At 39.7% G+C, this 26,032-nt stretch overlaps 1 long non-coding RNA gene across 1 annotated transcript; it reads right to left on the bottom strand.

Moving 5' to 3' along the window:
* Positions 1 to 12,484: 12,484 nt before the first annotated feature.
* LOC121143114 lies at positions 12,485 to 20,824 on the bottom strand. Its single transcript, XR_005880224.1, has 4 exons — positions 20,615 to 20,824; positions 16,933 to 17,037; positions 15,516 to 15,771; positions 12,485 to 12,766 (listed from the first exon to the last, which is right to left on the bottom strand). It is a non-coding gene; the product is annotated as an uncharacterized LOC121143114 (long non-coding RNA).
* Between the last annotated feature and the right edge of the window lie 5,208 nt (positions 20,825 to 26,032).

Here is a 26,032-nt window from a genome sequence, read left to right as displayed (position 1 = left end):
GTAAAGGGCAACTGAATAAGACTGCAAATTCCTTACAATAATGACAATGTAATTCTACTGGACAAGCCAATAGGTGAGGGTATTAAAATATAATGAGGTTAAAATTGCGCTGAGTGCTGACATGATGCTAATAAAATGTAAAAGTGACACATAAAGAATCTACTTAGAGGGTAAGAGAATCTGTCTCCAAGATGAGGACACCTGAATTGAAACTTGAAGAACAAGAAGCCAGCCATGTTGAAATTTGAGAGATGAATGTATAGAGCAGAAGAGGATGATGAGTGAGGGTGCATTCCTGAGATGGAAAATGTTCCATTAGCAAGGCTCAACCTGTATAGCTAAAAGAGAGAGAGAGAGAGAGAGAGAGAGAGAGACAGAGACAGAGACAGAGACAGAGACAGAGACAGAGACAGAGACAGAGACAGAGACAGAGACAGAGAGAGAGAAGGCACTAACATGGATTTGAGCCACCCAGAAGCACAGGTCAGATCTCCACTATGTCATTTAAGGTACAGGAAAACCCATGGGAGCCCTCAGTAGAAGTCATGTGATTGAATTTACACTCTGAGGTTGCTCTTAGATGCTTTGAGGGAAAAGATAGTATGGGGTAAAGGGAGTAGGGAAAATGGTACGGAATCCCGGAAAGTGATACTGGTGGCTTATAATGTGATCATAGCTATGGGATTTGAAAATTTTTGTGATAATTTGATTTGGGTTGTTGGTGGGTTTTACACACAGGTGATGGGGAAGAGGCTGAAAATAGGTCGGGCTCAGATTTCTGACTCTAAGGAGGTGAGTGGTAGAGTCATGTACAAACATTAAAATGAATAGTTCTAAAAGGACTGGAATCATCCATTGTACCTGAGTTGTGTGATGTTTAATGCTCTGCAGGAAAGTCAAATGAAAGCTTTCCTTAGGGGATGGTTTTGAGGTGTGCATATTATTGCAGGATCATTTTTTTAGATCTCTCCTAATAATTAGGTGATATGCCTATTATCTTTCATGCAACCATGTGACCACCTGAGTGTTGAAATATTATCATAACTGCAGGATCATTTTTTGTCTCTCGTAACGATCAGGCAATCTGCCTATTATCTTCCATGCAGCCATGTGACCGCTTGTGTGTTAAAACATTATCTTGTTCATCAGTCTTCCCCAGTTTTTACAATCATCATGGAAGTCACATATGCATGTGTGAATAAACGCTAGGAACTTAAATGCCAGGATTGAACTTGTACATTTCCAATTGTACTATATAACCTTATTATGAATATTCTTGGTATTAATAATCATATGATCTTTAGGCCCTTCTCATGCTGCCAAACAGCTGTGTCAACTACAAACACTGAGATTATGATCTGCAAAGCCTCTTGACAATCACCTAATAAAATCCCTCTATTGACTAGTTAGGAAACTAGGATCCAGACAAAGTTACTTAGAATATAGTCTCGAGGCTTGGACTGGAACCCAGGTTGTCTGACTCCATGACTAACTGATCATTCTATTCCTTGATATTCTTCAGATCAAAATCCAATAAAAATTGCTCATTTCACTTGCTTGGCACAGATATAATTAGGACTTTCACAAAAAGTCACACTGTTTAAATTACAAACTTGCTTATGAAATAAATTCTCTTTGAAATTAACAAAATGTGGAATACTATAACACACTACTTTTTAATTTGCTCACTCAAAAGACTTCATAAATTAAATAGAAAAAAATCTACATACACTCAACATTACTAAACGTTCTTTGGTTTCCAAGGAATTCTCTCACCAGACCTTGGAGCACAAGCGTTTATAGGGGAGGATGAAGTCATTTTGCAAAAGAAAACATTGGGCCTTTTGAATTCACAGAAAAGCAAATGTGTGTCAATATGTTGCTGAGTCAATTGGACCACAGTAACCATGGTAGAATATTTCTCAGTGTTCTCAGACTTCGGAATACATAGTTTCCCCGATTATGACTTTACGTAAGTCAGAGTAAGGAAACTGATATACTATAAAGTGCCAGTTTTAAAAGGCACACTTCCCTTATTTCTAGGGTAGGATTGATGAAATCCGTACCCTAGACAATAGAAGTTTTACTTTGGTTTGGTTTTTGGTGTGTGTGTGTGTGTGTGTGTGTTTTTGTGTGTGTGTGTGTGTGTGTGTGTGTGTGTGAATGTCATGCATACAGGTGCTCTGCAAGTCCAAAATAGTGTTAGAACCTCTGGGGGATGGAGTTATAGGTGGTTATGAGCCACCTATCATGAGTGCTAGGAACCAAACTCAGGCTCTCTGGAAGGGCAGCAAGAGCTCACATCCACTGAGCCATCTCTCCAATCCCTATGTTGTTCTTAAAGACATTAATTGTTAAGTCTTGAATTGTAATTTACAGTCCCAAATATTCAGTTCTTCCTATAGGGCTTAGAAAAACACAACAAATCACAAAGTCTGCAAATGCTTCACCACACTTACAATAGTGCTGTTTCATAGTTCTGATTATGCTGGATGTCTATTAAGAAAGGACATGGGAATCCTGAGCTTACTGACTATAGATTTACACATGTGTATGACATCTGGATTATAGCGTGTCTGTATGAGGAAATGAAGAGTCTCTTATGAAACAATTAACCCAGGGGGAATAGAATGTGGATTCACAATTGTGGTGCAAGGATTTTTTTTAATACCACCATAAAGTGAAAATTCCCAGCCTCAAAATGGAAGCAAACTAGAACAGAAAGCCTGTTATTTTCTTTTTTTCTCAATATATGTTTTATTTAAATTAGAAACGTGAATGTTTCACATGTCAGTCCCAGCTCCCTCTCCCACCCCTACTCCCTTGTCCCTCCACCTCCCCCCTAGCCCCCACCCAATCCCCACATCATTCCCCAGGGAGGGTGAGACCCTCCGGGGTGCGGATCTCTAAAGTCTGTCATTTCATCCTGGGCAGAACCTAGGCCTTTCCCCTTGTGTCCAGGCTGAGAGAGCATCCCTCAATTTGGAATGGGCTCCTAAAGCTCATTCATTAACCATGGTGAACACTGATCAACTACCCAAGGCTCCAGTGATTTCTGTGGCCTCCTCCCTGGCACTACATTCATGGACTGGATCAGTCCCCTGTTGGTCTCTCAGCCATCAGTCTGGGATTCAAGAGCTCCCCCTTATCCAGTCAGCTGTCTTTGTGGGTTTCATCATCATGGTCTTGACCCCTTTGCTCATCACTCTTCCATTTCTGTCACTAGGTTCCAGGAGTTCAGTTCAGTGTTTAGCTGTGGGTATCTGTCTCTGCTTCCATCAATCCCTGGATGAAAGTTCTAGGATGGCATATAAGGTAGTTATCAACCTTACCATCAAGGAGGGGCTATTAATGTATTCTCTCCACTATTGCTTAGTTTGCCAGTTGGTGTTATCCTTGTAGATCTCTGGAGATCTCACTAGAGTCAGCTCACTCCTCAAGCCTATAATGACTCGATCTATTATGGTATCTCTCATCCTGCTCTCCTCTATTCTTACCTCGACTCAACCTTCCTGCTCTCCCATGCCTTTTTCTCCCCTCCTCTTATCACCCTCTGTGTTTCTTGGTTCCCTTTCCTTTCCCCTGCCTGTTATTTTCTTATCCAGAATTCATCTTGAACCTACAAATGCTGCTTCCCAAACCTTGGGACCCTCTCCCCTCTCTCATTCTCTAGTGGTGGCTTCCCCTCTTATCTCATTGAGAAAATGAAAACATCCTCCCACTGCCCAGTTTAGTGAGCGTACTTTTGCCCACAACCATCCTCTGCTGTGTCAGAAGTATTCCTTCCCATTCACTTCTCAATAACATCAATAATAACTCAGTGTCGAGTACTTAAGATTCCATCTTCCTTGGAGAAAACTCACCCATTAGTTGTCTTCTCCTTTTATATTTAGCTTCTTCTTCTTTACTTAATCCTCCCCAGCGGTACTTAACATTTTCAATCTGGCTCATATTAAAAAATAAATATAAAGGATAATAATTCCTTTTACCTTAGGCCCTCCTTTCATAGTTTCTGCCAACTTTTGTCTCTTTCTTCTTAAACTGCTTGACAAGTTCATTCATGACTTGTTCCTCTATTCTGCTTTTCTTATCACTCTATATATTCAACCTAATTAATCTGAACAGCTCTCTCTTCATGCATTCAATAGCATATCCTTATGACTCTCCAGTTGAAATTTGAATTCAAGTTTCAGAATTCTCTGTGGATTTTTGGTTCCTTTCCTATACATCCCTGAATTCTTGAGTTGGAATGCTATCCACATTAATTTTGAAGGCACTAGATTTATTATCTCTATTTATCCACAAAACACACCTATCTTGTGCTTTTGTCAACATCAACAAATAGATACCAGGTGACCAATTTTCCTGGAAACTTGTGTTATATGTGTTCTTTTCACTCCCATGCTCTTATAGCCAAACATCACATTCTTAAGATTTTTATACCTTATAAGGAACTCTGAAAATTGTCTGATATGTTTGCTATTCTCCTTAATCAATGTTGCAATAGTATAAGAATTTGGCTTCCTATCTACCTTCATGAGTACATCCTTGATGCTGTGGCTAGCCTGAGCTTTTACAATGCCATTTCTAGCTCAATAGCTCCTTGATCAGAAGTTTTTAGTATTTTCTGCATTTATTACCTGTATTTGCTTCCATAAATAAAAGATTATTCATTTTAAATTTATGGGAGATATATATACTACATATTCCCTTGTAACAAGCCTTTTTAACTAAGCTTGTTATTTTTTTAGTGCTATGTTCATCAAATCACATGTTCCAAGGCATTTTCCCCAAGCTAATGGATAGTATTTCACTATATGACTAAACCAAAGTTTCTTTATTCATCCCTCCACTGAGAGCTACTTTTTCATTGCAATGAACCAGTGCTGCAACTAGGTTGCCTGGAAATGTCACTTGTGCAATTGTGTCTAGAAGACAATGTATAAGGTCAGGGGATTGCACATTTTGAGTTTCAGTAGATACTACTGTATCCTTACACAGGAATGATATACATTAGCTATAGAACAGGGAAATGGAGGGAGGGAAGAGAGAATGTGCCTTCAGAGTCTAGATAAAGGATATCTCCATGAGCCATAAAGCAAATGTATCCAATGAGACTCCACAATGACTACAGAGATGTATAGACTCACTACTTTGTGCCCTTTGATAATTAAAACATTTTAGTATGACTTCTAATGGCTTCTTTTTAATCCAGAAGTGAAATCAAGTCACTTATCATAAATTCTGTGATTTTTTTCTGGTTGTCTAACCTTTCCAGAGGGCTGTTCTCTCTAGAAATTCAGAGCTCACCACACCCTGCTTCTGCTTTGGGCACTGTTCTTTTCTCTTTAGGTCAACAAAGGCATTTGTTTATATGATCCCTTCTCAGCTTTCTGGAGTCATCTCAAATTCTACTTTTAAGTTCCACCCATTGTGCCTGTTCATAGTCATTACTTTCTTCTTTTCAGTGATCCTTTACAATTAGCTGTTTTTTTCACTTATCTTTAAATAATCATACTGTGATTGATCAATTATTTATATCTATCATCCTTTTAGACTTTGGTCATGTAAGGGTAGAAATTGTGTGTGTTTACATCAAAATTGTTTCTGGTACTAAGAATATGCCTTGTCCATAAGTATTTGCAAGTATTTCTAGCTGCAATATGTTGCATCCTCTACCTGCTGCATCATCTGCTGCATCCCTATCTGCTGCATCCTCAGGGAAGTATCTGCAAGTATTTCTAGCTGCAATATGTTGCATCCTCTACCTGCTGCATCATCTGCTGCATCCCTATCTGCTGCATCCTCTAACTGCCTACTTAATACTCTGCCTTCTGCATCCTCTACCAGCTGCATCATCTATCTGGTGCATCCTCTGCTTTCTGCAGCCTCTACCTGCTGCAGCCTCTACTGCAGCCTCTGTCTTCTGCAGCCTCTGTCTTCTGCATTACTTACCAGCTGCATCATCTATCTGCTGCATCCCTACCTGCTTCATCCTCTGCCTTTTGCATCCTCTGTCTGCTGCATTGTCTATCTGTTGCATCATCTATCTACTGCATCCTCTGTCCCTGCTCCCAAGCTGCAATAGGCCTAAGAGAGCTAAGGTAGGACTCATGGACTCTTTTTAAATCAATAGAAATAATCACATTACCCAGATGTACAAGAATCTAAAAGCATAGCACAGCAAAGCATTGTAGCACATGTAACTGCACGTGTTTGGGTTAATACAAATTCAAACTACCATAACTGATGTCATAGTTGGTACAGGGTAAACATAGAATGAACATAAGACTTAAACCATGATTGAACAAATAAGATCTTGAATCTAATGCAAGATTATTGAGGGGCAGAAGTTTCAACCATGGAAATCAGGGAAGAGACCAGACTGACAGATTCATGGGCTTTAATAGGGAAGTTCCATTTCCAGGCTGGGGAACAGAAGTGTAAGTTGATCACACAGAGGGTAGGGACATAGTCACAGTCATACTGTCACACTATAGAAGCATTTGAGTGTTTTGCTAACAAATCATCAAATGAAAATTAGAATAACAAGATATGGTCACAATTTGTTATGTGGTGGCAGGCAGGACAAGATAGCTATCTATGATAATAGTTTATCTAACATACAAAAAATCTGTTAGATCTTCAAATAAGGGTGGGTATGTGGCAAAAAAGTTAAAAGATGAGCTTTTGCAAACAGTTCGTGGGTTTTAGTAAAAGCTATCTGTGGCTGGGCCTAAAGTGAGTAATGTTCATCCTAGAAAATATGTATTATTGCTATGGATGTACATGAGTCTTACCAGACGTGTCTAGGGACATCTCTCCTATTCATCTGATGATACTAAAATGACTTTCATCTTCATGGCAAAACAAATCACTAAAGAGGATGAATTCACCTATTTTAGCTAGTTGCTTTCTCTTTTCTGCTAATTTGATCATGGACAGAAAACCATTCTTGGCTATAAGGCTGTCATAAGTAATGGAAGCATAGGCTTATTGCACCCACTAACTTTGGCTACTCTCCCTCTAGTGCTGTTATAAAATATATTACTTTCCTTGCCCTCCTCAGACATTCCTTGGGGCCAATAATCTAGACCCTATAATTCACTCAAGATCTAAAGTTATTGTCATGGCAGCAGTTATATCCCCAAGAGTTTCAATAAATAATTCATTGAGTGCATCTATTTCCAGAAGATCTGTTCAACCATGAATCTGGTTCTTCTTCAAGACAGTGCAAATATTGCCTTGAAATTGAAAAGCTAGTTTAACACAGACCAACTATTGGGATAGCAGAAACAGAAAGACAAATTTTAGTATATAAACATTGATGTTCCTTGTAAATGCCTGGTCACTGGCAAATTCATTGCTGCCTTTCAAGGAGCAGGAGAGAGAGAAAAATCTCAACTTGAAAATAAAAGCTTTCTGGAATTTCAAGTGACTCTTGTAATCCTCCAAGAAAAAGTCAAAAAAATCCAGGTTAATTCTGGGGATGGTAAGGAGACCCAGGCTTGATACCAGATCTCCACCTACATTTCTAGTGGAGGTCCATCCACTTTTTCTTTATGGAAACCTTATAGAGTGTGAAAGTAACAGTCCACAGCATCCGTCACTCCAACAAGTCAAATTGAATTCAATATAACATTTGTAATGTGAAGAATAGCATACCTTTCAGCAAAAATAACACCCACTCCTGTGGTTTTGGAAGACTTCTAGACTTTTCAGCCAAGTAGTTCCTTCTCTTTGACAACACTGTCCCATCATCTAAAAGATGGAGTTTGTCCTTCCATTTATTGAACAAACCCACAGTAGTTCATCCCAGGCAGTCAATTAGGCCTAGAGACTTTGGTCTCAGAGTCAAACTAGAGCAAAGGAAGCATTATTAACATTTCAAGGCACCTCAATAACTGTCTCTCAAGGAAATCTTTGCTGTCACTCAGTTCAACAAAGGGTTTGTCAAAAGTACATACTGAACTGTTCTTTCATTATTCCGTTTTGTCCACTTTGAATATAAGCCACATGGTGGAGGAAACCACATCTTGTTCACAACATCCTCCAAATATGGAAGTATTTTGATAAATACTCATTGAGGTGTAGGTCAGTAATAGATGACACACCTAGTATGTGCAGCACCCTTGGTTTTCTCTCCAGAATTTCAAAAGGAAAAATAGAATAGCTATTGAGTAAATAAATGTCAATTAATGGATGCCTAATGGTATTACACAATGCCTAAAATCACATCACTAAATAGACCGAGGATGGCTATTGGTAGAGAATTAAGGGCCAGATTGAACTATAAATCAAGATTCTGCCTAAAAATAAAAGTATTTCTACAGCTTGATGGATGAATTTCAGGCAGATGCTTTCTTGAGAGTCTCTGGATACCAAATATTACTTAAAGCACAAAATAAATAAATAAATAATAGAAATGATATTTTTCGAAACCACATAAGGATATATTCTGTGTCAGGAAGAGACAGAACGCCTTGTGAAAAGTTCACTTTGATTCTACTAGGCACATTTCCTATGTTTCTGAAACACACCAAGCTCACCTAAACATCACGTAGTCCTACAGTTTAGTTCTGGCTATTAGTCTGTATGCTGCTAATTTACACCAGGATTTTTCTCTGAACACAATTATAATAATTAGCACTTTTGGTTAATTGATAGCCCTCTTTATTTCATAAACTGTAAAACACATCACAGGCATTTCAAGGGTGAGGTTATTGCAAAGACTCATAAGTAGTAATTTCAGTGGTGTGTGTATACATAGGAAAGGGAGGGGGGTCACACTGCTACCAGACTTTCACACTCTGTCAGTGTAGCAAAAGCATAATTAGAGTCATGACTTTGAAAGTCTAAAATATACATTGATTATTTTTCAGATGCTTTAGGCCTAGTTACATATTATATTGCCTGACATTTGAAAAGAAATAACTTCTTAGGCATTTTGTTTCTATTAGTCTAGAGCTGTTATATAAACACAAAATTCATTTTATTTTTTTAATGAGGAGTCTCTGCTAATATTTAGACAAATAAGGCTGTGTTGAGGAAATATATTCTGTATGTAAAGAGTGGACATAGACAACATTCCAGAATGGCCAAGGCCACCATTATTGTTTCTTAATGAGTATATTATTTTACCAGAAAACTATACAGATGCTGAGTCTATTGCATATTCAAGGACTAAAGAAAAAAACACTATGTTCATCTCATAAGGTTACTGGTACGTAGGGTGACAATCTTAATTTTGAGGGTTTCTTCCTACCAGAGGATATGATCAAGACTTTTATGCTTATACACACAGAAGGAAAACAATATAATAAATAATGATGATGATGATGATGATGATGATGATGACATGTGCAAGGCTTCCAGGAAAAAAGAAAATGATATAGAAGACTAGAGGTCTGGTGAGATGTGGAAAAGAAGGTTAGGGTTCCTGGGAGTTTGATGGAACTGGTGGCAGTTCCTCCCAAAAAGAAACAAGAAAATGAAGGGCGTGCTGTAAGCACTACTGACCTTTGTCACTTCTGCTGTTCAGGAATGGCGAAGGATCTGTTCTCCAAATTTCAATCCTCATTTCCAAGTTTCCAGAAGCCTCCCAGGATTCTAGTTTATGCATAAAGTTATTATCCCTGTTTGTATCTGCTCTGTTGTAAATGCTTGTCATAATCACTGCTTCTTAATTTAGCAGATGGTTGGAACTGTGTAATCCTTCTCAGAGGAATTACATACAGTTATGTCATTTCCCAGGTTGATTTCAAAGATGTAACTTGAGATCAAGTAATGTTTCAATTTCAGTATTAGCTCAGAATCGTGGACATAAATGTTTTCTTTCCTTTATTTCTGCAGTTTTAAATATTTGGAATAAACTGAATTAATCTTCTAGTATTTTTGTTTGATGTGTTTAAATAAAGAAATAAAAACAAGTAACTTGTTGTACTCCAATCCCATATTTTGCTACAAGACTCATCAGGATTCCTCCAAAGATATTGTTTGATATCTGCACAGAACTGTTTCTCACCTACTGTCAGCCAGTACGCAGCAGAAGGAAATGATTTCTCACACCAGACTGGTGTATGTGAGCTCTACAATGAATACCTGCCACTGCATGCAAGATACAAGTGGTAAAATAGAAACACAGAAGCAACAACCAACAAACATTCCTAGAATCTCCTGTCTACCCAAAATGCCATTGGTGCTTTCTGGGCAATGGGTATCCTGTTGCAGTTGCCATTGACTATTTATACAGGAGCACACATTTTAAAAGATGGGAAACTGAAAAGGAAGAGATTGCCCAATGTTTCAGATCTGTTTCTCAGTGACAATACCATCTCTCTCCACCCTGGGGGCTCTTCCAAAAAGCCAGCTTTTTCTAAGCCAAGATTTCACTAAATCAAAAGACTTATGTCTATATGCCGTGCAAGTTTTTTCAATTTTCAATTTCCAATATCTATGCCCTTCCAACTCCCTACTGTTCCTGTTAAACTTTGCTATGGATACAGCAGGAAGCAAGGGGAAGGGGGGTGTGAATATTTGAGGGTATGCAGAGATGGTTAATTTAGTCAGGGAACCTCATTATTATGCCATTATGCCTTGTGTACAGAGGCTTTCTTCTTAGGGAGTAAAGGATCTTAAATTCAAATAGGAAATAAGCTGTACAATCCCCCTGTGAAATGGTAAATTATGAAAAGAGACAGCCACCTTCTAGGCAGTATTGGTATTGTAATGCAAAGTTGCCAGAGCACGTGGGTTTGCCTTTCTGTCTGTGACTTGCTAATCTTTTATGGCCTGATGTAGTACTTGCTTCACAATCACAAATTATTGTCATGATGATGAATAGGACAATGTAAACATACACATGTGTATACACACATAACATATGTATGTTGATGTGGGAGCTCTACATTAAGGATAATGTTTGTATATAAGGCATCTTTATATTGTAATCAAGAACTCATTCCCCCTCTGCAGGGAAGGTACCACTCACAGTCATCCTGTGTCCTGCTTCAGATTTGTTTAGTATGCTGCTTCCCACATTGGTACCCTTCATACAGTCATGAAGATACAGATGCACGCCTCTCCCTGAGTATGGTCAGCTAAACGTCTGTGTCCCCACCATGAGGATGGCAGCTATCACTGTGGTGAAAAATAGTAGCCAATCTTTGCTGAAATACGTTTTCAACTAGCTTCTGAAGAGAACCGTTCTCTGAGCCTAGCAGATAGGTAGGGGTTGGGGTGGGGTGTGTAGGTTCAACAGCCATTCAAATTTATTGTTTTCTATTGATGTATTGCTCCTACCTGCTACTAAATCCCAGGAATTTAACTGGTCCTTGCTACTGCTGGAATTCCAGTTCTTTCCTTCCACATTCGGAAGGCCTGGACCACCTTTTGGGATACTGAATGACTAAGTGAGAAAGTACGTGTTTCTGCTACAGTTTTGATGTCTTGGTAGGGATTTAGTGAGTGTCATTTGCTGTTTTTATATTATCCCATTTTTTTTTGCCCTTCAGGCACTAGCCAGGAAGCAGGCAGGATCACCATGGCAAGGTCCACCTATTCTGATTCATTAGTCCCCACACAGGAGCCACCCCACACTTGAGCATTTCTGCAACAAAAAAGTATTGTTTGCCTCCCATAAATTTCAATAACTAATTCTAATTTGTAAGTAATATTTTTTCTGATACTTTCTTGCAACTTAAAATCACTTTCTTGCACACCCCTTAGGAGAATTCCTATTCTGTTGTGAAATAAATTGGGAGGAAGAAAGAACATTTTTGTTTGTTTCAAACTGATATGAAAGCAAGGCATATAAGCATGACTGAAATGAAAGGGGTTTTCATCTCCATCACATTCTTTTCTAATGGTTTACACACATCCACAGCTATGATGGTGCTTTATGTACTTTCCTTGGGTCTCTAGTGATTACGCAGAGGACACAATCAGCTATATGATCTACATATTAGCAAGCATTGATAAAAGCTTAGTGGCTATTAAAATGCCACAAAATGAATGCATCTAAAGAAACAGGATCACTTTTTTTTCCCAGGTCTTGTTTTTCAGCAGCCAACATGACAGAACACTTTCACAAAACTGTGGTGGGTACTGCAGGTTTATATGCATTATACTTGTTGATGTCTACACCTTTGAACAGATGAGGAACCTGAAGAGAAAAAGAGCTTAATAAAACCCCAAGGTAGAGTGGTAGAAGGAGCCCCGAGGCTGCTGATCTCGGCTTTACCTCTTGATGTTCAGTCACAGTATAGAAAAGTTACCTGAAACCAAGGCCACCTACTTCGTTCAAAGACTATGACAAGATTGGATAAGGACAGCTGGAGGTGAACATGAGCACGGTGTGCTGATACCTATGTTTGAAAACGTCGGAATAAAATCCACTATTTTGTTTGCTAAGAAACTGACAATAAGAACACATAATCATGTAAATTAAAACAAGTCAGAACTAGAAGAGAACACACAGAGAAACCTAGACTCTGGGAAACCCTTTGATCTTCATTTTCCTCTTAAGGCAAGCACATGGTTATGTTGTAAGATGGGTTTCTCTTCTATTTGTGGCTCCACACTTAATACTTAAGTGTTAAAAAAAAACCCAGCCGGCCTCAATTTTCCATTAGTATTCATGTTTCCTTTTTCAAAATTATCCACTTTTATTTTCCATTGTATGACTTAATTCTTTGTCTGATACAAAGCTCTTAAGAATCTTCTTTGTTCTTCAAAAGACAGAAAAAGAAAGACCCAACGTGTGGTTCTGTAGAGAAATGAAGAGAGCACAATCAATCTGAAGTAACTTGAGGTTATACAAATGCATGGTGTTTTGAATATCAGATGATGGTATTTGTCTAGCTATTTATATTTCAACCTGTTTTGTTTATGCCAATATTCTCTTACTTAATAGAAAAGCAAAAGGTGGGTAACTGCTTAAATCCAGGCTTTCTGTTGTTTAGCATGCTAGCAAATAAATTCACGAATAATTCCCAAATATTTCATTTTTTTAAAAAAATTGAGGTTATAATTTAATTACATTTTCTCTTCCCTTTCCTCCCTTCAAACTCCCATATATCCTGCCCTCCTTCAAATTCATAATCTCTTTTTCATCAGTTGTTATCCTATGCATATATGTATTTGTATATGTATGTATATTCCTAAGAATAAAACCTGTTCATCTGTGCCCATATAGTATTTTACATATATATTTTTTTCAGAGCTGACCATTTGGCACTGAACAGCCAGTTGGTGTGCTCTTCCCTGGGGAGGACTACCTCGCTGGCTCCCAGCTTTTTTCATTTGCCTGTAGTTCTTTGTGTAGGGCTGAGGCCTCATGAACTTTTTCATCATGTTTGTTGGTGTCCTCTTTGTTCAGCTCACGTCTGTGTGGTCATGTTGGTGAGATATTACAGGTATATAGCTTTGGATATTACTAAGAGACACAGTGTCACAGCAAAAACTCAGATCCTCTGGGACACTCTACTTTTTAAAATACCACAGTTGGCTGAAAATCCAGAGAGGTGGACCTAGGCGAAACCCAGGGTCACTTTGGGTTCTATGACAGGACTGAATAGCTTGGTTTGCTCTTATGTCTCTATTCACCATACCACTGTGTGGTAGGATCCCAGATTGATTCAGAATGCAAGACTCTGCCAACTTCCTTTTTGTCAATGTGTTGGGTAGTAAGGGTAACTCTCTGAAAATAGGTTGTCTAGTTTCTTAGGCTTTGACTGAAGCACTTTATTGGCAACCTCTGCTCCTGTTCACTGCTTTAATACTCAAGGTCTACGCTGCACATCTTACATTCCTGATGAATAGAAAACCACTGAAAACCATACTGTCCTCCTTCACTGTTACTCCTGGTGTGATGGTTTGATCCCAGCCTCCCCTTCATCACATAGTCTCCACACAAAAGCAAGCACTAACATGATGTCATACCAAGCTTTATAAAACATGGAAGGCCAGAGGATAATGAATGTGCTGACAACAGTGAAATGAAAGTCTTGTTTTTAGAAGCAGAAACTTTGACATGGATATATGTTATGGTTTGTCTATTCAGTATGGCACCAAAAAACAACTATGTTTCTTACCTCCTGGATCCAACCTTTGAGGTGTGATTGACTCACAAAGGTCCTGACTTAATCAGTAGATTGATCATTGATTGACTCATAATTTCAGGACAGGTCTGGGAGGGGATGAAGGATTCTGGAAGTGAGGCTCAGTTGGAGGCAGTAGGTCACCGGGGGTCTGTCCTTGTTGTCTATGTCTTGCCCTAGATCTAGCTCCTGTTCTTACTCCGGCTGCCCCTCCCCTCTGCCCACCCCACCCTGCTTCCCACTCTGTTCTTCCTTTCCTCCACTGTTTGTGGCAGCCATGAAATTCACTATTGCTTCAGGCTCACAGGGATGGAACTAGCTGACTGTGGAGTGAAATCTCTGGAACCATGAGCCTAAACAAGTTCTTTCTCTCCTTTTAGCTTTGTTTGTTTTATAAGAAACAGAGTACCATGTATCGTAGACTAGTCTCAGAATCACTGTATATCCATGAATGAACTTGAACTTCTGATCCTCTGCCTTCACCTTCCATATGCTAGGATTACACAGCTACACCCCAAATATGTGGTACTGGGGATTCAAACCAGAGTTTCATGCATGCTGGACCAGTACACTGCTGATCTACATTCTCAACCTGAACACCTGGTAAGTTTAATAATATATTTAATGTATCCTACAAAATACTCTGTCTGACAAATGTGCTGCCTGTTTTCCTTTCATTTAGTCTATTATCACAATAATATATGTAGCACTATGATACATGCTAGAGTGCCTAATGTAAATTAGACTTGGTTACTAACATCCTTAGCCATCAGGGAAATGTAAGTGAAAACTCTTTGGAGATTCCGCCTTACCTAAGTCAGGATGGCTATCATAAGAAAACAAGTAACGAGAGATACTAGCAAGGATGTTGGGGAAAGGGAACATTTACTCACTACTGGTGGAAATGTAACTGATACAGCCACTGAGGGAATCAGTAGGTAGATTTCTCAAAAAGCAATAACTAGCCACCATGTAAGCAACCTATATCATACTAGATAGAAGTTATGGTGTAATGGGTATGGACTAACAGAGATGAGGCACCTGATTTGGGTGAAGGTATACAGGGACAGTGTTGATAAGGATGCCCTACTAAATACAGTGAGGCTCTCCTGCTTTGAACTATTGGAGAGGACAAAGAGAAAGACTGTTCTCAAAAATACTTCTCCAAATATCAAGGTAACACTGCTGAAAACACCAATGAACAAATTCATGTGTGCCTGTGCCTGTGAAAAGAGAACACCAGGAGGAGTATATGTGAGCACCCTCCTTCTATAAGTTCTTACAAAAGTATGACCAAATATATTCTTTACCTAAAGGAAAGGAAGAGGAAGACCAGTTCGTAAGGTAGGCATTTTCTCACAAGCCACTGGATGCCCAGAGAAGAATGTCATAGACACGGAGGCTAATCTTTCTCACCTGCATGGCATCTGGCAGCAAGCAGTTGTTGGCCTTGCTTCACCTGCTGAACAATTCTGTCAGGGGCCCTAGGGTGCTGGCTATTACTTTCATGTTCCTCACTTCATGGTTGCAAGAGGACTGCAATCACATCCAGATTTCACTTTCGCATTCTAGGCTGGAAGGGAAGCTGAGATGCCAGCCTTTCTAGAATTCCTCCTGGTGGGCCACTGCTTATATTTTATTGTCACATGACCAGTGCCAGCTGGAGCAGAGCCTGGAAAAGCGGTAGACAGAGTATCACAGTTGGCTTAGACTAGGGGTCATCACATTTTTTTTTGTAGCAGTCAGACAATAAATATCATAAGCTTTGTGGGCCCTGAACTCAGTCTCAGTTATAAGCATCCAGTGTCGCCGTGGTAGCAAGACCATGTCTGGCTGTGTTCTTATAAAACTTAATGACAGTGAAATTTCACGTAACTTCCACTTATCGTAAAATATGTTTAATATTTTTTCAACCATTCAAAGTTTTCGACCAATTTGAGATCAAAGATGGAGGTCCTGATTTGGCCTTAAGCACGCCATTGGTAGACCTCCAGCTTATAGTTATGACAACCCATCCCCAGGCTCCATAAGAAGCTAGGGTGAAGTGCATCACACAGTCTGTATGCTAACAGCTGTCTGTGCTGAAGAAACTATTACTGGAGAGACAAATAGCAAGGCTGGAAAAGGAGGAGGCAGGTTTTTTTTTTTGGTTTTTTTTTCGAGACAGGGTTTCTCTGTGGCTTTGGAGGCTGTCCTGGAACAGCTCTTGTAGACCAGGCTGGCCTCGAACTCACAGAGATCCGCCTGCCTCTGCCTCCCGAGTGCTGGGATTAAAGGCGTGCGCCACCAACGCCCGGCCAGTTTTTATTTTCTACATGAAACAGAACTCCAGCAAGTCACCTGGCAGTCCATCTAGGCAGAATATTTTATTCCATTCTCCTCCATCCACTTTAGCCTAGAATCTTTTTTTTTTTTTTTTACAAAAAGTCATATCTACCTTGTTACCATCCATGGGGTCCATATTCTGTTTCACTGACAATGTTATCAGGATCATCTTTTCATAGGGTAAACATTTTCCAATCAACATGGCATTCGTTAATTCTTGTTGCTACATTTTATAAATGAAAACTGGAGGAAAACCCTTAAAATTATGAATCAAATTCTACTTCACTTTCATAAATGTCACAACTTCCTTCCTGTACTTTGGGTAGGGAGGAAATACAAGTGGACACCTGACATAGGAAAAGATATTGTGTAGTTGAATTTGGCTCAGGCTCATAATACATTCACATCTTATGAGAGAGAAAGGGGAAAAAGATTTGCGGGGTTGGGGGGAGGGAAGGCTCCCTCTACATTTAATTACAAAGAAAATTTTCTGTTATAGCATACTTACAGGAATACCTCTTAGCATGTTGCCAACAGTATCACAACTTGTTTATCCAAAGGTTATGTGGGAATCAGAGCCTTTTGATACTAATCAAGTAACTTGCAAGTGTTGCTGGGAAAAAGAAAATGTGAACTTTATCCTAAGAAATGAAACAGCTCATTAATCAAGTTTACTCTACTGAAGATAATTTTAGGGAAAGAGAGGGCAAGTAGACACTTCAGATAAGAAATGGACCTTAAAATAGGGTTTGCCAAAGCCTTCTGCACAGAAAGCACTTAAGTAAATTGACTTTAATCATGTTACACATTATATATGTGTCTGTATAATTAATTAAAAATCCTACCCAGCATGCCAAATTCAAGTTTTACATATGAACTACTTTATTGGTGTTCACTTAATGTCTCAAGGTAAAGATGCTATGTAGACAATGGGTTTTCTTAAACATTTTTTTATTTTGTTTTTTACTGTTGTTACTACCACAGTATACTTCTGGTAGCTTTGGGACTTGTCTCTCAATCAGAATTAAATTCTGCCTTAGCAGGTTTTAAAGACATTTCTGTAAATCTAGTTAAATAGCATAGGTTGTAAGATAGGGATGTAAAAATAACTCTTTTTTAAAGGAGTACAGGATATAAGAGTGGGACTTTTTTTCTAGCAAGATGAATTGCAAAAATCCATTAGCCAAAACCCATGAATAGGGTGGGGGCAAAAAATAAAACCAATGAATAGTTAAGTGTGATAAACCAGGCATTATCTAAATCTGTCAACATAGTAAAGTAACATGGGAGAAAAAGAAAGGCTTTGCAATATTGTATCTTATTGTAAACTTCATTTAACGACTTTACTGTTACTCAAAGAACGTTTTTAATTCAAGGCACAATAATAGAATGTTTAGACCTTAAATAACTTTTAAATGTTTAAAAATTCTAGGAAAAAATTGTTCTTCAACATTTTCAGTACATCTATATGCAATATGCCTTTGCAGAAGGTCTCAGAGTAACTCTCAGTGTGACACCATCTTCAATAGCAGCAGAAGACATGGCTGTAGATGTATCTGGAGGCTGAGCGGAAGATGGCTGGGTGGTGTACTGACTGATTTTGTGTATCAACTTGACCCAAGCTAGAGTCATCAGAGAGGAAGGAGCGTCAGCTGAGGAAATGCCTCCATGAGACCCAGCTGTAAGGCATTTTCTCAATTAGTGATCAGTGAGGGAGGACCCGGTCCAAGTGGGTGGTGCCACCCCTGGGCTCATGGTCCTGGGTAGGAAAGCCAAGGGAGCAAACCAGTAAGCAGCTCTCCTTCCTGGCCTTTGCATTTAGCTCCTGCCTTTGGGATCTTACTAACTGCCACTGAGTTCAGTGATGAACAGCAATGCTGAAGTGTAAGCCTAATAAACCCTTTCCTCCCCAACTTTCTGTTTGGTCATGGTATTTTGTCACAGCAATAGAAATTCTAGCTAAGACAGATGGTTTGCTGGAATAGTGGCTAGTCAGCCTATTCTCACCACTACCATGAACTGATGGTTTCCCCACACTTGTCAGATATTTTGAATTTAAATAAACGCTATAATTCAATTCTTAAATAACTGTTCATGTTTTCCAAAATATGTATGGAGGATTAACCTATCCTAAAGGTTTCCAGCTTTTAAGAAAACATCTGGAAAGTCCACTTTTCATGGAACAGGCTTGTTGGGCCTAAGAAAGGTTCAGATGTGAGGCCCAATGTAAGCTCCTGAGCCTGACTTGAGTTTAGGGCTCGGAGGTGAGACCCAGTGTAACCTCCTGAGCCTGGCTAGAGTTTAGCGACCTGTCTCTGACCTGTAACCTCCACGTGGGGGTGACTCAGCCAGATCTGATGCAAGATTGCCCCCTGCCTAGCTGCCTGCCTGCTAGGTGGAATACTATTGGCCCTTAACTCCTCACGTCACCTTACCCTATCCCAAGATTCCCATCCCCTACCTCAGTCCTATATAAGTTCCTGCGTGTTGGAATAAATTGAGATCCTGCTTCGACAGACTCCCAACTCAGTGTGGTTTTTTTCTCCATGATAACTAATGGGGGGAGGATCTGAAGAGGCTGGCTGGACCAGCCCTTCTCCTGCTCTACCTGCAGGGAGGACCCTGCACAGGTCTGGGCTGAGAGGCCTTTGTAAAGCAATTTAGAGATTAAGGTAGACAGTGGAAGAGATCAGTGTTTAGTAGAGGATTAATGTTCATGGAAACAGGTAACCAATGGAAAATTCAGTATGACCTTGTTGGGGTACCCCAAATTGAGGAGGGGTCCCCAAGCTGGATTCGTCACCCCAAGAATCAAGAGTCCACGTGCCAATTGATGCAACACGCAAGAGGCTTTAATTAGGCATCTGCAGATGGGCCTCTTGGTCAGTTTTTAGACCGATTGGCCCTGAGGTTCAGTTACAATCAGCTTTTAAAGACAAAAACCACAAGCCTTTGGGAGGGGTCCCTTTCTTGTGACGTGGGGGGGGGGCGTGACTACTGACCAGGGGAAGTAGATGTCTTCCTGACCTACACGTTGTAAATTCCTCAAACCTTGGTATGAGTTAATCGTCTCTCCCTAAGTAAATGGTGGTTATCATCTCCTTGTTTCCCACGAATCTTGTTTGCCCATCTCTGATGCCCTGGTCAGTTCGTCACAGGTGGTCAGCAGCCCAGAATTTGGCCTTTTGTGGGTTTACAGCCCTTCTGCAATTAAGGTTGCTAAACCATATATCCCATTCTGTGGTTTGGCCAGTTCCTGGGATGTGGCCCTTTGTTTACATTCTGAGTTCTCTAGTGGGGTGCCCTCCCTGTTTAAGCTTATATTTTATTTCTATGAATTCAGGGTCTTTCAACCAGAGAGAATTAGGATAACAAGGTGATCCAATATTTAATATTATGGCACATATTTGAGTAAAACTACTGTCACTGAAAATATTTCAAATCAGCCACCTACTCCAAGCCCTATACAGTGGCTGGAGAAGTTGCTTAGTAGTATGCTTGCTATGTTAGCATGAGTTCCTGAGTTCAGGTTGTAACATTCAGTTTGACTTTGTGATGTGTGTCTAGAACCCTAGCATTGGAGGACAGATGGATCCTTGAAGCTCTTTGTCCAAAAAGTCCAGCTGATCAGTGAGTTCCAGGTTCAGTAAGAGACAATGTCTCAAACAATAAGATGGTCAGTTATATAGACGATGTCTCAAACAATAAGATGGTCAGTTATATAGGAAGGCATCCCTGTATTATTAACTGCTCACCTCCATGCCCATGCAATACACACTCGTGTGTAACAGTGTATACATACAAATAACATGCACAAAGTACATACACATAGACACACAAATATGAAAAGCACACAATAATTCCAGTGTAAATGATTCTTTGAAATATCAGAGAATAACCTCTGGCCTTAAAAAAAAAAAAGGAAAATCTTGAGGGAATTGCAGAGTTGGGTCCTCAGAGCTACAGGTTACTGGAGCATGGAAGTCATAAACACTGAGCAGCTGCATAATCCTATTGAATATGGGTTGACCAAAAATATTAAGCCAAATTCAGCTAATTCATGACTGTGAAAGAAAGCCTCAACAATGGCAGAATTATAAGTGGAAGCAACTGATTTCATATCTGTGCTATGATCAGTGAAAAAAACAGTAACAAAGTAGTTGAGAAAAACGTTATTTTCGTGTACTCACCTCTAAAAATACAACACTGAAGTAATGCTCATCTCCTTCATTTTTCATCACATAAAAATATAGTTGGAATTGGTTTCCAGTTCAGGATGAACGTTTTTCCTACGGAAACACTTTTCAGTCATATCCTTACTTCAAAGGTGAGGAAGCAAGGAATGGCAAGACCCTGGAACACACCACTCATGTCCATGCCCCTCAGCACCAGCCCTGGATTTGTTCTGAAGTCGTTACAGTTAGAATCGCTGATTCTCCCAGAATGCAGTTCCGTCAAACCAGGCATCCATTATGATCCTGTGAGCCCTCACCTAGAATCTGAGGGTAACCATGGCTCTCTATACTCAGTCACATTGTTTTAGAACTATTAAATAGAAAAAGAGATGGAGATTTCAACAGTGTAAAACACTCTGAAGTAAAAACGTGAAACAAAAGTCTCTCTGTGAGTCAGAGGGGGAAACTAACAGTCCCTCACTTGGATTTACAACCATGGAGGCCCCAGAGCCTAAAATCCCAGGAAGCACACTGAATGAAGTTGTGGTGAGTGTCCCACCCACAAACCGAAGCTCAAAAGGGAAGGAAGGTAATCTTGCAATGTCCCTGTGGTTTCAATTTCATCAGTGTCTCTGTGTGTTCCTTCCTGAGTTAGAGAATCTCTGTTGTTTGATCATTTAGCTGATATTCCCAGAGCAAATTGAATTTAAAACCAAGAGGCTTGAAAAACAGTTTAGAAATTATCCTTTTACTGAAGACGACTTAGAAATTTAGGTTTGTCCCATCTCCTCTTTTTGCTTTCCCCCCCTTTTAACATGGAATAAGAACAAAGAAGAAGTGGGATGATGAAGGGGAATGAGGATGAAGATGAAGAGGATGGTGGGAGAGGGGAGGAGGAAGACAGGACACCACAGATCACCGAATCACAGCACCACAGTGTTGTTCCAGGAACAGAAGACTTGAAGAAGATTCACCAAGGTGTTCCTAGCATTATCCAAAGTGTCTGCTCTCCATCTCCTTTCGACTTGTCTGAATTTAGCTCATCTAAGGACAAAAAGCTTTACTCTTACACCAGGCCTCTGCTAATCAACACATTTCCAATTATGTCTCTTTTCATCAGTTTCCGCTGCTGCTGTGTCAAAGGTTCAGACACTTATGTTTGGAACTGGGTTCAGCTGTAGACTTCCTTGACATATAATGAGTGTTGGGTGCACAGCAGGGAGAGAGGGAAGCCAGTCAGTGGAAAGGATGGAAATGAGCTAGTGACCATGAAGACTTGTAGCAAATGGATTTTTCATTATCACTTTGCAATAAAAAAGTGACATACTACTTGTATTCAGCCATTTTTGTCTGGCACCTAGGGAGCTCTAACTAGTGTGCATGATCCTCAAATCTTTCATTTCACAAAGAACAGCCTAAAATATGGCAAAAGGTGATTTTTAAAAAAATCATCAATCATGCCCAGGTTGGTTGTGCTACTAGAATGTTGCACACTGAATCTGTCTACAGCAGCCACTGAGCCTTGGCTCACCAGTCAGTCAGAAGAAAAAGACAACTAATAAATGGTTGATTTACCCCAAAACTGTGTTCCACTTTACTGAGACCAGCTCTATTGGTTACATATTATTCATAAATTTATCCTAAAATAAACATTTTATGTATCTCGCCAGACTAGAACTGACTTTAGTTAAAACTTTGTGTCTCCCTCTAGCTCAGTGGTTCTCAATGTGTGGGTTGCAACCCCTAAGGGGTCACTAAGATCATCAGGACACTGATATTTGTGTTATAATTCATAACACTAGCAAGATTGCAGTTATGGTGTAGGAATAAAAATAATTTTATGGTTGGGGATCACCACAACATGAAGAACTGTATTAAAGGGTCACAGCAATAGAAAGGTTGAGAACCACTGCTCTATTTCAAAATCTTCTACCAACTGTGCGAGGCCCGGGTTCCACATGACTGTGGCAAGCATCTCAGTACTTTATCTGCTGTCTGAAGCCATTGTGAATGTGACAGCTTAGTTAACTAACAGCTCTAAGCAATAATGTCTTCATTTGTACACTGCCTGGACTGAATACGGCTGAATTCTCAGAGTATCCTTTGGGCTAATGAGAACCTATCAGATTAACTCATAGTCACTGCATCTTGGGCAAAAATTTATAAGCAAATACCATCCCAAATAATAATCGGCTCACTAAAAAGGAGTTAGAACAAAGTTGTCCCTAGTAAATAAAACTAACTAACTAAATACATAAATATAAACTTCCTGGATCTAAGTTAAAGAAAGAGAAGGACTTTGCAAGTAAAATTGCATTTCATAAATATTATCATGGTAATTGGGAGAGCAACTTAATGGAATACAATAAAATATTGTACAACCTACCAAAGCATAGAGTGAACAATTAACAGAATGGTGCAGGTAGCATCAATGTATTTGACAGCATTGGACAGCTTTTCTCTGTGTGCATGCGTTCATCTGTGTTTGGATGCAAGTGTACGTGCATGGAAATGAAGGCCAGAGGACAATCTCTACAGTCCACCTTTTTCTGTTGTTATTGTTAAAGGCCCATTAGGTTCTGGGGATGAAAAGCAGGGGCTGATGCTTGCTTTACTAGGGCTTCACCAACTTAATCTTTCCAGCAGACCACAGGACTTTGAAAAACTGAATTTTAGGGAACTTTCGTGAATCATTATTAGTGTAAAATAGGAAAAGTAGAATGTAATCTATAGCAAAGAAAAACAAAATGTCCATACACAGAGTATCACAATGCATTTGAAAGAAAACAAAGGGATAAGGTAAGTGAAGTATACCAAGATTTTTCAATTAGTTTTATTTATTTAGTAATAGGGATTGTAAAGAACTAAAATTAGAGCGAGAGTTGTCACTGATTGTGAAATGAGACCAGGAAAAGGAAATGACCCGGGTTAAAATCAAAAGTAGCCATTTTGCGCATCCCCTTCCTCCCAACACACATCCTCCACTCCTGTATTCTCGTATCCGTTCCAGCCTTCAGTCTTTGTACTGCATTACATGAGAGGTGTGTCCAGAGATGACACAAGTTATTTTTAATTCTTTTATGTTGCTTTGAGTTTTTAATTTTTTGAGTAACATTGGTTTCTCTCCCCGTGCATGTTTAAAAGCTTTTATTCCGATCACTAGATTCTGCTCAAAGTTGCCAAGAGACACATCTCAGAGGAGTTAGTTACCATGAGGGTTCTAGGATGGGAATGGGACACCATGATAATTATTACAAAAGTCTTGACCTATTACTTGAAATACGGAACTCTATTCTGTCTACATAACTGGAGCCGACAGCTTTGTCTTGAGTAACTGATATGCCTGTCAAATGCAACAGAGGTAGGAGACAAATGGATTCCTAGTCAGAGCAATAGCCAGCTCTAGACTTACACAGGTTTAATGCTCCAGCTTCGGCTGCAGCTGCATAGTTCATCCACATCTTTGTCCTGCAGTCTGTCTCCATCAGTGGCCATGCAGACGTGCTGGATTATAGGGCAAGCGAATCGCTCCAGTGCTGTCTCCCAGCTCTGGATCAGAAATGTAAGTATGGCCAGTGCATGTCCATTTTCCATAATCTCAGCCATCCGGAGAAGCTTTTGTTAGACTGCATTTTAAGTCTTTACTTACCTTCTTAGCTTGGGATCAGTGCTAACAAACTTATCACATTATCTGGTGTGTGTGTGTGTGTGTGTGTGTGTGTGTGTGTGTAGCTTTTTCACTTAAGATTTCCCTGCTCTGTAAAAATACTCCCTTTTCTAGGAATGAAAATTAAATAACACGGGATGCCAGAAATCAACTGTAGGAAGTGGGAGAAGAAAGGTCTCAGAAAACAAGAAGTAAAGCTTTATGGGAATTTCAGGAAGTTCACAGGGAACTGAAATCCCTCTAGTGCCCTAGGGGCAGGGAAGTAGGTGGGGTAGGATCCAGCTCAATCCTTTAGCAACCCTAGGCCAGGGGCAGGGATTGCTAGGGATTGAGGGGCAGACAGAATGAAAATTGGCTCAAGGCCTTGTCTGCATTCTGCAGGAAGACCACCCAAAATGACAAAGCAAGATAAAGTCCCGGGACACATGCTTTTCTTTTGCCTTGCAAAAATAGGGGTAAGTTATCAAGTTGCTTTGCAATTCAGGTCTCTCTCCTTAAAGAATCATAGCCCATGCAGGCATAACCTCTTTAGGTAGAAATTTTCCTTCATTAAATTTTAAACAGTAGGATGCAAATTCTATACTACTGAACTGTTATAGCACTATAGTATTTAAGTGAAAAACCATATTCTAAAGGTATATACAAATGAGCTGCCACTATTCTAACACATTAGCTACCCATAGCAACCATTCCTTCCCTTGCATTAGGAAGAATAATCAAGACTTTCTGTATTTCCTTTCTTTTCACTGGAAACATATACTGTGTGAAAACTGTCATCACTCTGGTAAAATAAAAATGGAGAATCATTTATTGCCTATATTAGAACTCTTTACAAGGTGAGCTTTTAAAAATATCAAGTAGCTTACAAGTAATTAGACAGAATTTTCATTTATGGTCTACTGGGCAATAATGTGCTAGGCTGGAGAAACAATGCCAGAGAGAAAGACATGGTCTGTACCTCCAGCAGTGTTGCAGTACGGCTACACCGACATCTAGGTTTAAGTCAATTGTGCAGTTATGTCCTTTACTAAGGAAAGACCTCTTAGCAATCCAGCGTTTTTATAGCCATTCAGATGAAGCGACTAACTAGTTTTGGGATCTTACACCACTCAACTTGTAAGCTGCCTATTCCCAAGGTGGAGAGTAAGTGGTGTCAGTTACTCATCACTGAATTCTCACAACCCGTTCCCAAGACACTGTCCTTTCATTACATCTTTTAATCTCCACAATCATCTGCAGTGAGGATGGCATGATGGAAGGTGATGAAGTAGCTAGTTCGAAAATCTGAGTACCAATTTTGATACAGTGCCCGAGTGCTGAAAATTACAGATAGAAACCCAGAACAGCTTGGGGACAGGCTTGTTGCTTGTGAGAGTAGTGACTATGGGCAAGCTAATTGATGAGAGATGACTGACACCTCTCATGCAGCTTCCTGGTCTGTAAAACTGCAATGCCTCGTATACCCACTGGATGCTCAGGAGGCAGCAACTCCTTCTGAGTCAAGATTTATCTTATACTGCAGGAAATAGTTCACATGCAACCATGCTGCCATAGGTGGAACAACACATTCAACAAGGCCAGAATCCTCAATCCTCGGCTTGTTGGCACTTGGCAACCTCAGAGCTCCTTATCACTGACACTTGAGCGTGTTGTATCTACATTTCGTAGCAGAAGAGTGTTATGCTTTTGTAAAAGACAACTGGAGAGTCCATCTTCTCACTACGGCAATTTTTTTTATATATACCCAATGATTAACTGACACAGTG

Source organism: Mesocricetus auratus, unplaced genomic scaffold, assembly GCF_017639785.1.
Source record: "Mesocricetus auratus isolate SY011 unplaced genomic scaffold, BCM_Maur_2.0 Super-Scaffold_100011, whole genome shotgun sequence".
Lineage (NCBI taxonomy): Eukaryota > Metazoa > Chordata > Mammalia > Rodentia > Cricetidae > Mesocricetus > Mesocricetus auratus.
The sequence above is the reverse complement of the archived record's forward strand: the minus strand, read 5'-3'. Positions and strand labels throughout refer to the sequence as shown.